Genomic DNA, 18,829 nt, shown 5'->3' with positions numbered 1-18,829 from the left:
TAAAAAAAATATAGGCTTTTATTTGGAAAAAAATAAAATTGAAGTTTTTCTATTGTTTTTTTTTTATGAAACCGTTTAAATTAAATATCTGAAACGAATTCAGCATCCTTGAGTTATACGAAAATTATACCAAATTGACCACATAGCAAAACTTTACCCCACACCCCCCTTAAGCCAAAATTTTCCATCAAAAATCGATTGGCTCCCCTTCGTAAATCAATCTGTGAGTCAAAAGGAGCAACTCCGCAAAAGGAAATTCCATCATCATCATTTGCCGTATAATTAAGTGAAGACCAGGGACTAGGTACTAACCTAGCTAGGCTATTCGAAATAGATAGGTGAGGAGTATTGCCTCACGGCGCCCCTCTTTATTGTCTACGGCGCTCCAGGCCCCGTAGACAATATGCCAATCCCAATGGTTATAGCTCCGTAGCGAACGAAACGCAACCTGTCACTGTTACACTAATATGGAAGAGCGATAGAGAGACACTAAAGCGGTTCGATAGCGAAGCGCAAGCGATTGTCACCTTGGCTCGGCCGCCGGGGCACTGCGGCGCACAGTTTATGAACCCCTGTACGGTTACCATCAGTTTGTCACTGAAATAAACGCCGTCGAGAACGTAATTTACTTTCTATACATCCCGTTTGCACTAATATGCGAGTGCGAGCGAGATGTATAGAAAGTAAATTACGTTCTCGACGGCGTTTATGTCAGTGACAAACTGATGGTAACCGTACTGTTATAGGTACAGTCAACAGTAAAAATATGGGTGTAGCCAACTTATACAAAAATATTGTCCCATAGTTTTTAATTCGCTGACATAAGGCCTAATATGGGACATATTTTTGAGATGACTTTAGCACACATAGGGGTCATCCATTAATTACATCACACGTTTGGGGGGAGGGAGGGGGTCAAGAAAATGTGACATATTGTGACATGGGGGAGGGGGGAGACACAAAGTTTGTGACGTCACTTTAACTTCATCAGTAACCGAAAATTTATTTAAATTATTTTATTCGCTGTACATTTAAATAACAAGTTTTTAAAACGATAATCGTTTTTATTCGTTTAATTTTCTTGCCTAAGCAGTTTTGGGTTATAAAATTACTAATATATATATCGTCAAAAATATTTTCATAAAATATTAATAATATTTAGGTACTTACTTAATTCGATTTGGCGATTTCGTAGAAAAAATGTGACGTCACACTAGGGGGGAGGGGTTTGCCAAATGTGACCAAGTGTGACAAGGAGGGGGGGAGGGGTCAAAAAACCTAGAAATTCGTGTGACGAAATTAATGGATGACCCCATATTCTTACAGTTGACTGTACTATAACTTCGTTTATTTACATAACACTCAGCAAGGAAACAATAACACAGCGCAAACAAAGAGAGCGGATACAATGTATTCCAAAAATATTCCATTATTGTAGGAAATGGGAAAAATCGTAATTTCCCTTTAGTTTGACGGCATGCATGTTGAGGTCCTTGGGTCTTAGGCAGTGCATCTGTACCGCATGACACAGATATGGGAGCGAGGGCCGGCTGAAGATGATGGAAATTACAACTCACGTATAAGCTCGAAGTAGTCCATTTATTGCTCAGAATAAAGCACAACTTACATTTGTCAAAAGGTAGTAAAATTATATTTAAACTAGACATCAAATTAAAATACGATGCTAACGCTATGGCGGATAGATTGAAAGGGAATTGAATCAGAGACAACATGCATAGACATAAAATGTACAGGCATAGTGTAAGGGCTCTACACACGATCATACCGAAATCTAATGAGGACAATACACATTCCAACAATGTACCTAACATTTTCATGAGAAACTCGATTCAGTGTTATGAATTTTCGAGCAATAAAAGTGTGTGCAATATTACATTATTAACTACATAGTAGCTACTTCTTGGGACTCTAAACGGCAGACATATGTAGGTACCTATCAGTGGCGGCGTGTCCATAAAAGCCGATTCCCACTGGCTTGCCTGTTTTTGGACGTGTGAGCAGAGTTGTAAAGGAAATATGTAAGCCAAATTAGCCCCGTCTTGCCTATGGATATGTTTGACGCGCCGCCACTGGTACCTATGCTATAATACTTATAATCTTTAGTCATAAAACGAATTAGTAGTATGAATAATTTGTATTAGTTTACTTAATTTCGTCCTCATTGATTGGTCAATTAATCCAATTTCATTAAATTGGGTGCATATTCCTCTGTATTGTTCGTAAATTACACTATAATTGCTTCCGAAAACCCGACCTCTGAACTTGATTGCCGAGCGTATTAATTGTGTTCCTTTTATCATCGCATTCATCGTGTTGTCCCGGCATTTTGCCACGGCTCATGGGAGCCTGGGGTCCCCTTGGCTTAGTCGCAAGAATTGGCGTAGGCGCTAGTTTTTTCGAAAGCGATGCCATCTGACCTTCCAATCCAGAGGGTAAACTAGGCCTTTTTGGGATTAGTCCGGTCTCCTCACAATGTTTTTCCTTCACGGAAAAGCGACTGGTAAAATATCAAATGATATTTCGCACATAAGTTCCGAAAGACTTATTGGTACGAGCCCGGGTTCGAACCCGCGACCTCGTCCAGATTGATGCAACGCGATATCGCGATATCGCGAGGCAACCAGCGCTCTACTAATTGTGTTCCTTTTAAATCTACTTAAATAGTAATAGGTACCTACAACTAGCAATAGATATCGATGGGAGAAATTTCCACGACGTACTTACGTAAGTATAAAGCTAAACAATTAGGTATCTAGAACGAATGGATTCGCTACGTCCAATTTAAGTAAACGAACCGAAACAACTACAATATTTGCTCAACAGCTTAAACAGGCGTTCGGACATGGTGTTTGCATCGCTTATCACCTGGCTAATATGGTGCCTCGGTGACTCACTTGATAGCCCACACTCTGCACCATACTGATAAGCTGGAAAAGGAAAAAGGACGCCCAACCCCCAGAAAATACGTAGGAATAAGCGAGAACGCACCAATTTTCCAGTTGCGTTTCCCTTCGCCGAGCCGGCAAACGCTTCCAGCCGGCTTTTGTTTTTTTCACTCAGTATTGGTCGCGCCATCGAGGCAGACTGTGTACTCTGCTCAGCGAAAAACGCTAAATACGCTAAAACAGATGCGAATTATGTACATTTAAACAGTGTTTAACGTCTAAATACGATCTAAGAACGTTCGGAAATCGTTGTCACTTGGGTTTTCCGTTCCGTTTTACGTTTGTTTTCCGTTTTTAGTTTTGTTTTTAGCCGCGAAAACGCCGGCTGTCAAATTCTGTGTACGCAATAACGTTCAGTGTACGTGTTGTGACGATCTGGACCTACTAAAGGCCAGTTTGTATTAATTGTGTTTTGGTTTTGTTATTTACCGGGAGTTGTGGTTGAGCACGTGTCTTATCGATCGCCGGCTTCAGAGGTGAGTTTACATATTCAAATTTCGAACGCGATCAGTTTAAACTTCGAGCAGACAGCCAATGTTTGCCTAGTTTTTGGTAAACAGACCTACTGGCGTAGTTAGTTATCCTGCCAATACCGGGAGATAGAACATAAATATGATAGACTTCCGTAGATCGATAAACAGCTGTGAGGCATGACGTAATGTTTCTCGCACCGAGTGTGGCAGACTCGCTCCGGTTACAACACCGCCTTGTCAAAGCAAAAGGGCCTATGTTATTATGGTTTTTGAACGCACTTGAGACTGTTTTTGATTGGCAGGGAAAATGTAACGTACATGGTTATATGCGGTTGGTACCTTAAGGTGAATGTTGATGTTTGGTACGGCTTCTTAATCTAGTATTACAGGGTAATTATTGTTAATGCTAGGCTTACGTGTGTTATAAACTGTTGTGGGAAGAAATAGTAAACTAGATTCAAAAAGGTTTGACATTACGGTAGAAATACCTATAAGTAGTTCACTAGTTAAGTCATCGATATAAGTAAACACTTTATTATACGAAAAGAACGGAATTTTGGTAAGGGCCCCCCACATCTAGCGTCTTTCGAGCGTCGGCGTCTGCAAATGTATGACCGCGCTCGACGCAACGTCGACGCAACTGTGCAGCGACGTCTTTTTCCATAGCGCTGACCAGACGCCGACAGACGCCGACGCTCGAAAGACGCTAGATGTGGGGGGCCCTTACCAAAATTCCGTTCTTTTCGTATAATAAAGTGTTTACTTATATCGATGACTTAACTAGTGAACTACTTATAGGTATTTCTACCGTAATGTCAAACCTTTTTGAATCTAGTTTACTATTTCTTCCCACAACAGTTTATAACACACGTAAGCCTAGCATTAACAATAATTACCCTGTAATACTAGATTAAGAAGCCAAACCTACGTCAGACAAAATATAAATGTGCAAAGGCGAACTTATCCCTAAGAGGGATCTCTTCCAGTTCCAGTTAAGTTTTGAAAAAATGTGTCCCGCCGAGTTTGTTGCCGGTCCCATATTGGGATGCCCTCCTCCAATTGAGGGGGGATTTAAATCTTCTCGGGACAGAGGTGTACGGTTGGAGCCGGTTTAGGTTTATTTGATGTTCATAAGCGCATTGTAATATGTCTACTTGAATAAACTATTCGATTTGATGATGATGATGATGATGAACATTATAGGTGGATTGGTTTGGTTTGGTAAATACATAAGACAGATCAAATACAAACACAATAAAAACAAAATGTATACAATGTACAAAGGCGCAGTTATCCCTATAAGGGATGTCATTCCAGTCAACCAAAGAGCGATTTGGTTGCCTATTACCTTTTCTGGGATTAAACCCAGTCCGCCGCCTTTCGCTTCTAAAGCGTTAAAAACTTTAGGCTGACACGAAATCGCACTCAAACTAATTGGACTAGAATCCCAATTAGCCTGATACATTGACAATTGCCTGGAATTCGAACCTGGGACCTTCATGCCTTGGCCACAAAAAAAACAGTACACTGACATCAGAATGATACCTAAATTATGTCATTTAGTTACCGTGTGTCACACTCGCGCTAATACATGAACGGATAAGTACAAGCGAAATGCATGATTGCAAAATGACACCATTCTGATTGGCCTGATTGTCAGAGTGAATTTCCGCTGCACGCGTTAGCTCCAAGTAGGGTTGCCAACTTTTTTTTGGTGGAATATAGTGTTTTCCAGAATAAGGCGTCTAAAATATAGTACATTTAAAAAAATAGTACTTTTACATAAAATACTAAATATGAGTGTAATAGGAGCATTCCATGAAATTGTCTACCGTTGTCCCGTACAAACGCGAAGTTTCTGAAGATTTAAAGGTATAAGAGTTTCTTTTTCTGTGATAAATGGTCAAAAATATGCACAGAAAAATAATCGCCTGTTTTAAATGCCGAGAAAAGTCGCAACACAGGAAATACAATGCGTTTGTACGGGACAGCCCGTGGAATGCTCCAATATATGTTTAATCGGAAATATAGTATTTTAGCGTACTATATATTTTTCCAAAAGTATATAGTACAGAGAGCCAAAATATAGTACAATACTATATAATATAGTACGGTTGGCAACCCTAGCTCCAAGTAGCATGCAATTAGCTAAATGTTTTTTTTTGTAAGATGCCAATAAATTCTACTTCCTGTGATATTCAAATGTTTCCAATATGCCCCAGAAATTTCCAAATTATTATGAAAATAAATGTGGCGCGCGCACAGCGAGTAAAGACCCCATGCATAAAGCGCACCAAAATGTATGGAATGAATCCTGAAAAATAAGTTTTTAGTAATTTACGGAATACTTTTTTTCTCGTTATATAATATAAGGAAGCTAATAAAAGTATTTAGTACACATTTGGACAATAAAAATATTTTGGTTTTTAAACTCAAATATACTAAAATGTAACAAAATTGCGTACTTATTTCAAATTTTTGCATTAATTTTGTGATTGTTAACGTGTTTATTAATATTCTTCTTTATTCGTCATGCCCTAACGGATATCGGCGACCACTTTTGCCATCTCTCCTGCTCTTAGCCATTCTTGCCAGCGTGGCTGCGTCCATTTGTTATGTTGTCAAGCCAGGTGACCCTCTTTCGTCTCCTTCCTCTCTTGCCATCAATATTTATTTAAGATATATTATATGACTATTGTTTTTTTAAGAGCCTATGAGGTGTCCCCCCTAGACCTCCAATCAGTGTACTTTACATTAAGTGTACTTATTGATTACATACATATATACATACATCACTGGCTCAGTGACCCCAAAGAGGATCTTGGCCTCTGACACAAGAGAGCGCCATTCTGCCCTATTCTACGCCACTTCACGCCAGTTGGGTATTCCGAGGGCGGACAGGTCTTTTTACTTTTTGGGCTTCGTCACTCCAGCGGTATCTGGAGCGCCCAGACGGACGTATTACTTATTGATTATATATACATTATAAATTTTAACGAGTGCAACTTACAACTACCGTAAAAACCACCGGTAATTGTTAAAAATCGCGTATAAAATACGCTATAAAGTATGTCCCCATTATCTGAACACAAGTATATAATTAATTTAATTAGGTAATTAAAAACAAAGCAAATTACGCTCGGCTTCATTCAGAGCGAGGTCGGGACAACCGGATATTTATTACAACTTTGCATGAGTATTTTATGTATGGAGTATTCACATACAATTCCACAGCGGGGATTTATTTACCTATATCAAAGACATATGTAACTTCGTATAAGATGAATAAAGTCTAAGGAAAAAACGTGCCTCGGAAATCAAGAAAAAGTCATTCTCGGATAGATGCCGCACACACCTTTAGCCTACTCTCGGCTAGATGGCGTGACGACACCGTTTCATATTTAACAATTTTAACATATAGATATGAATGAATGAACATGGATCAAAAAGATATAAAAATATTAAAATCATTTATCCATATATATACATTTTTTTGATAATTTTTAACATTTTCATTTTGAGTTTTAGTCATGTGTCGATAGATGGCAGTAAATTTACTGTGACTACAAAATACACAATGACAGGACCCCTCTATACTATCTATTATTTTTGCCTATACTTACTTCTCTGACGCAGCGACCCAAAGTGTGTCTGTCTTGGCCTTCTATATTTTATTATATTTTTTTATTGTCAACGTCATATTATTTTGTTAAAAGTTGGTGTACTTAACCTAAAGTTTCGTATTCTATACAATATAAGCACAATTTCACCGTTTTTCCTAAAAATAATAAAACATAGGTACATTTTTCGAGACAAGTTTTCCTTTCGTATTTATTCCGCTCAGAATGAGATCTGTTCAAATCAGCCAAATCGAATTCTAATGAAATTAAAACTCGGCCCAGCTTACTTACGTTTTTAGAAGGTAGGTAAGCTAAGTACCTAAATAAATTACATACGGATAACCTTTTTCTTTCATCAATTAACCCCTCGTAAGCTTAAACACGGCGTGTGAGTCAAAATCTATTGTTTTAATGTCAAGGTTTTCAATGATCAAATTTGACAGGTCGCAGACAAAGGGTTAAATTCTCTTATCTATAATTTGACATAATTTCCAACCGGAGAAAATAACTAAAACTATTTTCTTACGTTTTTGAATGGCTCCTGTTCCTTAACCCAGCGAAGTAGCGGCAGTTCATATGGGGCATTATCTATGAAAAGGGACCTTATTGTAAATGGCGCTTACGCCATCCACGCCAATACGCTAGCTTCACGCGGCGTTGTATCTATATCGGAGAATCGTTAATAATGGCATAAGCGCCATCGACAATAAGGTCCCTTCTCATAGATAACGTCACATATTGTTAAAAGTATTTGCATCTCGTTACTTAAGCCTTAAGCAACGTGATAATAAAAAGAGTTATATCTTTAGGTACCTTTATGACGGAGACGTTTAGTAATGACATCGTTAAAAACGCATTTGCAGTTTTATTTTTATTTATGCATTAAGTATTGGGCTGTGTGAACGTATTGTCAAGAAGGAAGACATTAACTTTCATTTTTAGTTGAAGCTATAGTTGAGCACTTATTTACTTGTCACATGTGTCACATTACAATTCAACCGGGTCATTCTGGGAAAATTTGGGACATTATGAAACTTAAAGCTACTTCGAATAAAAAAAAACCTAAATGATATATATTTAGATAGATAGATAGATAGATAGAATACTCTTTATTGGCACACCTCATAATTGCAGTATATTTGAAAGAAAAGTACAGTATTTGGTAAAGCTCCCGTAGCATCGGATGGACTCACGGACGCGCGGACGTGACAAAACTATTAGGGTTCCGTTTTTACCGTTTTGGCTACGAAGTCCTAAAAAATCGGCCAAGTCACTTTTCATGAGATACAGCCTGGTGACTGACAGACAGACAGACAGACAGCGGAGTCTTAGTAATAGGGTTCCGTTTTTACCTTTTGGATACGGAACCTTAAAACGATACATTTACCTATAATTTGCCATTAAACTTGTAAATCAGAGGTAACATTCTTAGGAATAAAAAACATATTCCCTTGTTTACTCGGTCAGATATTATTAATTATCTGTTGCTTCACGATAGCTCCATTAAAAGGTCCACAAATAACACATTAGGCTTCAAAGGCATATTCGAGAATTAAATACCACAACTTGATGGTATCAATCGATATGATTAGAACGTGACTCGCAGAGCGTTATTGGTATATGTAATGGACGACGAATACCGAAGTTTTGGTTCGGTTTCGGCAGGTTTCAGCATAAAAATCATGTTTCGGTCGGTTTGGTTTCGGCCAAAAAACAGCCGAACCTTTCAGCCGCACCGAAACTTAACATCATTGTGCTCTCGGCTAGTTTTTATTATTAATTATAATAGATTTATTATCTTTTTATTTATTAATAACAATAGGAGTGGTCCGACATGAGTGGTTCATATGTCGAAAACGAAAGGCCACCGGCTTTTTTACAACGCTTTTAACATATCTATAAATGTTTCGGACTAATTTCCGAAACTTTATGCTTAGACGGAGCGGTGAGCTCTTGTCATGCCGATTTCGTACGGGTCCAGGCCCTTGAGTTTTGAATGTGTGACGCGCGTAAATACGAGAAAATCGGCGTGTTTTGGAGTTACAGTTTTCGCGCGACGTAAAGTCCGTGGTATAGGTGCACAGGTGCACGATCATATCAATAAAAAATCAAGTTGAGATGTTTGAAGTTCGAATAGGCCTTCAGGTATTAGAGTAACGAACACCCGACGTTGCACACCTGTGAGGTTTAAACTTTCAGCTGCTATTTACAGGTGTGTTCACGGTAATATTCATTATGAGTTCGGTAAAATGGGCCTAGGGCTTATATTTCATGCAGACGTCACGTGATGTTTCACCAAAGTAATGAAAATATAGTCGCTACTTATAAAATATCTTTCTCGAATCTCATGTTATTCAGAGGTTGAAACGAATTGACTCGGTATAAAAAAGTGCGAGATCTTAAAGCAGGTTAGATTTGACTTGGCCAGTTTTCATTACATCAGTCATTTTATAAAGTTATTCAACATATATATTTTGTAATTCTGATAAAAACTGGCCAAGCCAAATCTAACCTACTTTAAGATCTCACATTTTTTTTAAATAACAGCAATTGTTATAGGTATCCAATAAAGCAAAGAAATAGAGTTTAATACTTGTTTATAATGTTATTTTGTTCCTATAAATACATATTTGGATTTTGCATAGAACTTGGCACTCATTTAGATCTCCATTCTTTTTGCGGCGAACCCCACAGCCAAGCATAATTTTTGTATTGAACTTGGCTCTCCTTTTTTACATTTATGTTTTTGATGGGATATCAATACTTTTTGTAAAGAAAACTAGGCAGGTATTGAGATTTAATGTTTTTTCTTGTGTTTCCGCTCATTCCGCTGCATGTTTTTTACTTCTGTTCTTTGTATTAATTATGTGGTGCCGCGCGCCGCCAACGACACACCGTTGGCCGGTTGTTTAGCGCGTATTACAGGTTTTTTGTATGGGGACCCCCCCTATTTTTTAACTTTTTTTATTTTTAGATTTTTTCCTACGCTTACACCCAGCTGGATTCCAAATTTCACCCTTCTAGGTCATCTGGAAGTAGGTTAGGTTTAGGTACTTATATGTCAGTCACAATAAAAAATGTTTTTTTTGTATGGGGACCCCCCCTATTTTATAACTTTTTTTTTATTTTTAGATTTTTTCCTATGCTTTCACACAATAACTGAGCTGGATTCCAAATTTGATCCTTCTAGGTCATCTGGAAGTAGGTTAGGTTTAGGTACTATAAGTCTGTCAGTCAGTCTTAAAATTTACGACTTTTTGACCTTCATATCTTTATAACCGTTTGAGCTAGCTTCATGAAATTTGGGCTTCTAGATGTCCTTATGGATATAATTAAACACACGTAGTTTTATGTGTTTACGTTAAAGATGTTTTGAGTTATAGAAGGGTCAAAAGTGGCACCAAGTGGTTCGTGTAATATTACACTTGGCGCTGGCTAGCCAGTTCCTTTGCTTGAACTTGGCTTGACACGCTGCCGCGTGTCTAGATTATACCATAGCCTTGTTCTAATACATCTTCCTTTATTTTCCAGGTAAATACGGCAAACAGTGGAACAAAGGGGTCTAAGAATTAAGTATTATGTACCCAGTGTGCCCTGAGGTAATACGCTGTAAATGTAATGTAGCTTTTGCTCCAAGCCTTACGTTTAGGGTTGGCGATATGCTGTTATTTTTTGCAGATGTTAGAAATACATATAAGAAATATAAAACCTATAGAGACGAACCAAGCTAACTCTGCATTGCATTTTCAACGACAAAGTGTGGAATGTCATCATTAATGTCAATTTTTTTTTCGAATATCAAGCCGTTGCAAACTTACTTAGACGGGCTTTACATACAAAGATACAATCACCATAGCAAGAAAACGTTTTCATTTAAGTATATAATTTATTTGAGAAATCGTATTCATGCATACAAATTTTAGATTCATTTAATAAAACTGTTCTTGCGGTTAATTTAAGAAAAGTTTTTCTCGTGCCGTCGCTCAGGCTATCAATTCTACGATTGTAAATTTTTAGTCTTTACAAACAAATTGAAGTCAGATCTCGATCTATAAAGACGAATACAAATATGTATGAAGGGGCGCTATTCTAATCGTTTTGCTGACTGTACCTAGTTTATAAATTGATCGTTAATGGCCAATGTACCTATCTAAAAAACATATTTAAATCAGTGTTAACTCTGAGAAAGGCTGTCTTAAACTATGCTGGGGCCCTTTTGGAAAAAAAAAAGAAAAAAATAGTTTATTCAAGTAGGCATATTACAATGCGCTTAAAGTAAAGAAAGCGAATTAAACTAACATTTTTCTACGATCTATGATCTTCTATTTATTATGGGTAATCAAATATACTGCTAACTGTTACTGACTCTGAGTGGCAACCCTAAACGCTCGCTTCTTACTCCCTCAGGCCGGGGGCAAAAAGTTCCATATAAACAGCCGGCCGGCTTAAGGATGTGACTTCTGTTACACTGAAATAAATTACAACCGGTTATTCTCTCATCTATTACGCAAATACGTAGTACATCTTCAGCAAAGCACCGTGATTCAAATAGCTAACCGTAATTCAAATTGTTTATAAGTAATTTATATTGTGTAATAAGGGAAACATGGCTGAAATTGTTAACTGAAGTCAAACAGAAATCCGTATTCGAGTCCATTTACGAAATGGAAGTACGGCGAATTGGAAGTCATTTATGATAGCTGATGTATTTATTTTAACAGATATATGGATGCTGTTAACAAAAAGCACGGAACCCTCGGTGGGCGAGTCTGACTCGCACTTGTCCGGTTTTTTTGAGTCGACATATCTTAGTGTTAAATTAATGTGGGTTAACACATTATTGCTTATCAGCATTCATATCACGATTGTGGTAGTGTTGTAAACGAATTGGAATCCAGCAAAATATAGTTATAAATTATAACGATATTTTGCTGGATTTATAATGTATGCTTTCCGGTATAAGTATGTTAATGCACCTATTACAAAATGTTTTTACTGTGTGATTTTAAAGAAATCATCTCTTCTAGGTCGTTTAAAAAGCAACTGACCAAAGTGCGACAACTTTGTTAAAATTTCAAACTATTAAGAGCCCTTCAACGTGCACACTAGCGCCACTGCTAAATAATCGTGATTATTTAAATTTAACGACAGGTATTTAAAAACGGGGGCCGCTACGGACTGTATTGTGTATATAAGTACCTTTTGAATACATCAAACTAGTTTTTATGTTAACTGGATTCGTCGATCTAGGGACTCAAAACGAAAACGGCCGTTTTTACTTTGGACGCATGGATTGACAAATCCAGCAACATAAAAACTAGTTTGATGTATTCAGAAGGTAGTTAAATACACAATACAGTCCGTAGCGGCCTCCTTTTTTAAATATCTTTCGTGAAATTTAAATAAAATAATCACGATAATTTAGTAGTGAAGGGCTCTTAAAGACATAAATTACAAAGTAAAGTAATACAGGACGTCTAGATGTAGCATATCTAGGCCGCCAACAATGGTTGGGCAACAGTAAGAGGTTCGGGGGACGGAAGGCGACAAGGCTGTGTTGCGATACGCGATTGATCGCTTGTGTATGGAAAGGAATAGGATAAAGTACCTAATGATTGCTACGTGAAAGTACCAGTCATTGGCATGTTTTATAATTTTAACATTTTCATGTGATTTAGTATGTTCGTGCTCATTGGGGCGCGTGAAATGAACTGCCTATTATTAGTTAGGCGCACTTGTCGGTCCGCGGAAGTTTAGCCAAGATGACAATTGTACTCGTACATCGAGAAACACCAAACGAAAAGAAAAAACCGGGCAAGTGCGAGTCGGACTCGCGCACGAAGGGTTCCGTACCATAATGCAAAAAAAAAACAAAAAAAGCAAAAAAAAAACGGTCACCCACTCCCGACGTTGCTTAACTTTGGTCAAAAATCACGTTTGTTGTATGGGAGCCCCATTTAAATCTTTATTTTATTCTGTTTTTAGTATTTGTTGTTATAGCGGCAACAGAAATACATCATCTGTGAAAATTTCAACTGTCTAGCTATCACGGTTCGTGAGATACAGCCTGGTGACAGACGGACGGACGGACGGACGGACGGACGGACGGACGGACAGACGGACAGCGAAGTCTTAGTAATAGGGTCCCGTTTTACCCTTTGGGTACGGAACCCTAATTACGTGATTTAATATTTCGAATATTTCCACATATTATTCAAGTTTCGGTTCTGGTTTACTTTTCTATCAACGATTGTCATCTATTGGTCCTTAAGTCGTAACAATATCAAAACTCAACTTAGGTTCTTTTGGTGCTTTGAAATATGGTTTAAGGTCCCAAAGAGTCAACTATATACGGAGAGTTTATCATACACAATTTTTATGATGAAAATGCATGCAAATCTAGGAACGTATAAATAATACATAACGTGCTAATTTCTATTTACAATTGGTAACACTGTACCATACAAAGCAGCATAATAACACAATAATAACTACCTAATATCTATTTATAAATGTAATAAAAAAATTGTTTACCACAGTATTTTTATATTATGTTCTAAAAATCTCGCACAAAACATAAATTTCGTAGAATTGCATTACGAGTCTCGCTTGTCGAGATTGGAGATTACACAGAGACATTCAATCTTCGAAGACAAGATTATTATCGCTCTCCGTCGTGCGATATCGTACGTGCAGATTTCGTTACAATGTATTTTTCTAGTACATATTACGTTAATTTTACTTTTAACGAGCAGAAATCTGCGAAACAATGCTATTGGGCTTAAACTAAATTTAAACGTGGAAAAACCGGGCAAGTGCGAGTCGGACTCGCGCACGAAGGGTTCCGTACCATAATGCAAAAAAAATACAAAAAAAAGCAAAAAAAAAAACGGTCACCCATCCAAGTACTGACCATGACCACTCCCGACGTTGCTTAACTTTGGTCAAACATCACGTTTGTTGTATGGCAGCCCCATTTAAATCTTTATTTTATTCTGTTTTTAGTATTTGTTGTTATAGCGGCAACAGAAATACATCATCTGTGAAAATTTCAACTGTCTAGCTATCACGGTTCGTGAGATACAGCCAGGTGACAGACGGACGGACGGACGGACGGACAGCGAAGTCTTAGTAATGGGGTCCCGTTTTACCCTTTGGGTACGGAATCCTAAAAATTACTGTCTTGGGTGAAACTTGAACTCACGGCCTCTGGATCGATACTCCAGCGCTCTGCCATCAGAGCCACTAAGACCTCATAGCCAGCCAAACTTTTCCCCACAGTTACCACGGTTAGTATTGCCACTTTTTAATTTCTACTTTTTTGTCAGACTATCAATTGTTGCCATGTTTAAGCATTTTACGTCAAAAACGTGACAGAATTACGTAGGAAGCCATAATAAAGGAAGCCCCCAATAATTTTCTACAATTTCTTGTCAGACTATACATATATTGAATTTAAAATGTACCGTTTGGATAAAATTAAAAAACTTGTTCTATTGAGATCGTTCGCTTGCGCTTGGTAAGCGATTGACAGAGCTTAGGTGAATGACCACAATGTGTGTGTGTCCTACGTCGTAGTATTCTGTCCTTTTCCCTCTTATGCGTTAGTGTTCACGCGGGAGAGTGAAGGGTGCTAGGCTATTTTTGCCTGGTCAGGTCGTGACTTTAGTAAAGCTAAGTACCTAGTATGTATAGCCTCTAGCTGCCCTTACGTCAAACCTTGCCAAACAAAATTAAATTTTATTTTGTCAACACAAAGTTCTAATTTGAATGGAACAGGATACTTTTTATAGGTCTCTGGGCGTCTAGAGGATAGTCAGCTATAAAACGAATAGTTGTCAAAGCTACTGAGTATGCGCAATCTTGAGTTTTGAATGTGGTCGCATTAGGTAGGTATATTTATTACATGAATCATGGCCCAAATGTCATTTTAGCCTGTAAATAAAAAAATAAAATAAAAAACCGGGCTAGTGCGAGTCGGACTCGCGCACAAAGGGTTCCGTACCATAATGCAAAAAAAGGCAAAAAAAAACGGACACCCATCCAAGTACTGACCCCGCCCGACGTTGCTTAACTTCGGTCAAAAATCACGTTTGTTGTATGGGAGCCCCACTTAAATCTTTATTTTATTCTGTTTTTAGTATTTGTTGTTATAGCGGCAACAGAAATACATCATCTGTGAAAATTTCAACTGTCTAGCTATCACGGTTCGTGAGATACAGCCTGGTGACAGACGGACGGACGGACGGACAGCAGAGTCTTAGTAATAGGGTCCCGTTTTACCCTTTGGCGTACCCAAAGAACCCTAAAAATGTTCGCATGCCTTTAACTCCGACGTACAGTTTTGATATAGGTAACCATTATAGCTTTCTTTTCGCACAATAAAGTGTTTACTTAGGTATTATGTGACCCATTTGTTAGCCGTTCATCCAATACAGACAGGGCCTATCGCGAACCACGTTCGACGTCTTGCCTTCCTGCCACACTTACGTAAGAATTTACAAGTGCGACAGAGAGGCAACACGTCGAACGTGATTCGCGGTAGGCCCTCAGGGCTATAACCCCGAAAATCGAAGTTCGCAAATTGCGGGGATCTTTCTCTTTTACTCCAATGATGCCGTAATTAGAGTGACAGAGAAAAATGCCCGCAATTTGCGAATTTAGGTTTTCGCGGTAGCCCCTCTGTTCATCCAAATCGTATTTCGTTATTCGTACCTAGGTATATTTATATAATAAATACTACGCAGTTCGCGTATTGACGATACGCACTTCGTTCAAATCGCGAGTCGTCACTCCACATTTCGTTCTATTGCGAAATCGTTCTATATCATTGCGCAGTTCGTCCATTTCGCTATTTGTCATTAGTGTCATTACATAGTTCGTCCACCTACCTACACAGTTTATTCATTTACGAGCTAATAATTGTCCATATTGGCTAATCCCATCGTATTCTTAAAATAGAGTTAGACCGTAAAAAGTCTGCAGTGATTTTGATAGCCCACGCAGTGCAAGTGTCATTTTAAACGTCAAACTTCTATGAAATTATGACGTATAAATAACTTTTCTTGGTCTAACTCTACGTACCTACTTAGCTCCATACTTTGTTACGGCCACGACATTGCGCGACTAGTTTCGTCGTAGGTGGGAACGGAAGGTCCGATCGCCGTGTCTCACTCCAACCTATGGTTGTCATCTTAGTCGCGCAATGTCGTGGCCAGGCCGTTATTTACATCCGTACCACAGAATACATAATAGTACTACCGTACAGAAAGGACACTTCCTACAAAGCCGAAGTTTGAGAGCGATTCAGGATAGAATCATGCTATCCCTTTCTAATTTTTAATTTCCACACATTAATGTATGGCATCCCTTTCGGCTATTTAGGGTTGTCAAAATTCAAGTGATTATCTTATCTGGGGTCATGCACGCAAAATAACGTCAAATAATTCCTCGGATCGGAGCAATGTTGAGCCGAACGGAGCCGAGTTTACTCGAAGTCAGGAGTGTCTCCCCACTGTCCTTACCTCCAGGGTATAGGTACTTGACGTCGCTACCTACTTACCCCCTTATTCATAAACGTTTACTAAAGTTGACAAGCCGATAATAATCGTTTGTCCCTTTCCGACGTATTGGTATGATGGAAAGGGACAAACGATTATTATCGGCTTGTTAACTTTAGTAAACGTTTATGAATAAGGGGGTTAGTGTATAAATACCTACTTCGTTCTCACGTTTATTGACATAAAACAGCTGTAGGTATTCTGTTATATTTCGCATCGCAATTTGATGTTTACACAGCTGGCAATTTGTCTATCTCCGAGTTTTATTTACCTAAACTTCTATATGTGGGACATCGAGCTTTGCTCGGAAAACCTATAAAAACTCAAAAATGCGCGTTTTCCTAGAGACAAGACCTAGCTAGATCGATTTTTCGGCCCCGAAAACCCCCATAAGAACCTATACCAAATTTCATCGAAATCATTTGAGCCGTTTCCGAGATCCCCGAAATAATATACTCGTACCTACATATATAAATAAATAAATAATACAAGAATTGCTCGTTTAAAGGTATTAGATACATATGAGTAATAAGTTTACAAACGTCAAGATTACGTTTGGTATGTTATGATTTTCATAATGGCCGTCATAATATTATGCTGAAAATTAGTCATCGTACATTTGTCTCAACAGCACCAGCGTTGTATTCTGTTCATGTAGCAGCATCCTCGCGTTACGGTGTTGTGTTTTGGGGAAACGTCTCTCGCAGCATCTATGGTACTTATGCAAAATTTTGAAAGTATTTTAGTCTTGTATTTATAAAATATTTAAGCGCTCGTACTAGTAGGTATACAATGCATGTTTTACAAGGCCAAAAATATTAACAGTTAAAGTGTATGAGTCCTAACATTTATAATAACTTATAAAGTTTTAAGCTGAGGTGCGTCGAAGCCGATAATTCAATTTTTAAATCGTTTTCTTATCGTCTCTCTTACTTGTATACTGACATCGTGTAGGTACAATCACCTGCAATAATGTTACTCTTCAAAGGCCGCAAAAATATATGACACGCTCTTATGGCTCTACAAATAAGATCGTGTCAGATATTTTTGCAGCTAGTCGTATAACATATTGCAGCTGTACGAGTAGCCATATAGCAATGTCACTAATTCAGAACTTAAATTTGTGTCCACGTATAAAATTGTGTCCATCACCTCAAAGGTAAAATAACTGTCTATTAAGCGGTGTCTTTCATACTGATAAATAATACTTATGCTATGTTGACACAAAGATTACTATGTTTACCTTCTTATCATACAAAGAATACCTACTTCATATCAACCAATTTACTCACATTACCAACATAAAGTATACTGATATAATCATAATCAGTCCAAATTGTTTGTAGATAGATATCAATAATGATTCTAGATCTTATCTAAATATGGGTCAAGAGTTGATTGAAGTGCCTAATAAATATGTCGATCATTTTTTGTTATTCTTGTTAAGTATATAGCTGCGACTCTGTTTTGTGTCTTTTTTTTTAAAGAGCCACGTTGATAGGGGCTGTCCATAAATTACGTCATCGATTTTTGACGATTTTTGACCCCCCCCCCCCCCTATAATCATCCAAAAATCATGCTTCATATGACCCCATTTCCTCCTACTTCATGCTACCATCATCCGATGCCCAGACCCCCGGGGCCCCTCCCCCTAAATTGAAATGACGCAATTTATGAATAGCCCCATACCACTGCTAAATAATCGTGATTATTTAAATTTAACGATAGATATTTTAAAAAAAGGGGGCCGCTACGTACTGTGTTTTGTACTTAAGTACCTTTTGAATACATCAAACTAGTTTTCATGTTGCTGGATTCGTCAATCTATGCGTCTAAAGTTAAAACGGACATTTTTGTTTTGAGTTCACAGATCGACGAATCCAGTAACATAAAAACTAGTTAAATACAAAATAACGTGCCACCTTTTTTAAATATCTATCGTTAAATTTAAATAATCACGATTATTTAGCAGTGACGCTAACGCACGTTGATGGGCTCTTAATTCCTCGTTAGTGATGTTTATGTGTACTTATTTATTTGCCCTAAGTGTATATTTAAATTCTCACTGTACTGCAACAATTATATATATATAGTCCTCCTCGCCGTGTCCGACGATGGCGACTCCTCCAAATGTTTTAATTAGGACGATGGAACGCTCTTATGTGACTTGCGAAGCCAAACTTGGTTTTGAAGATGCGATCGCAAGGTCC

At 38.0% G+C, this 18,829-nt stretch overlaps 1 protein-coding gene across 1 annotated transcript in view; it reads left to right on the top strand.

Moving 5' to 3' along the window:
• Positions 1-2,865: 2,865 nt before the first annotated feature.
• Positions 2,866-18,829, top strand: part of LOC134670710 (uncharacterized) — a 37,199-nt gene continuing 21,235 nt past the window's right edge. Inside the window, exon 1 of the mRNA XM_063528525.1 lies at positions 2,866-3,442. The gene's annotated coding sequence lies outside the window, so the exon portion shown is untranslated. The remainder of the gene's footprint in view (positions 3,443-18,829) is intronic.

Source organism: Cydia fagiglandana, chromosome 14 (assembly GCF_963556715.1).
Source record: "Cydia fagiglandana chromosome 14, ilCydFagi1.1, whole genome shotgun sequence".
In the NCBI taxonomy this organism is placed as follows: Eukaryota; Metazoa; Arthropoda; class Insecta; order Lepidoptera; family Tortricidae; genus Cydia; species Cydia fagiglandana.
This window is presented reverse-complemented; position numbering and strand designations above follow the sequence as displayed.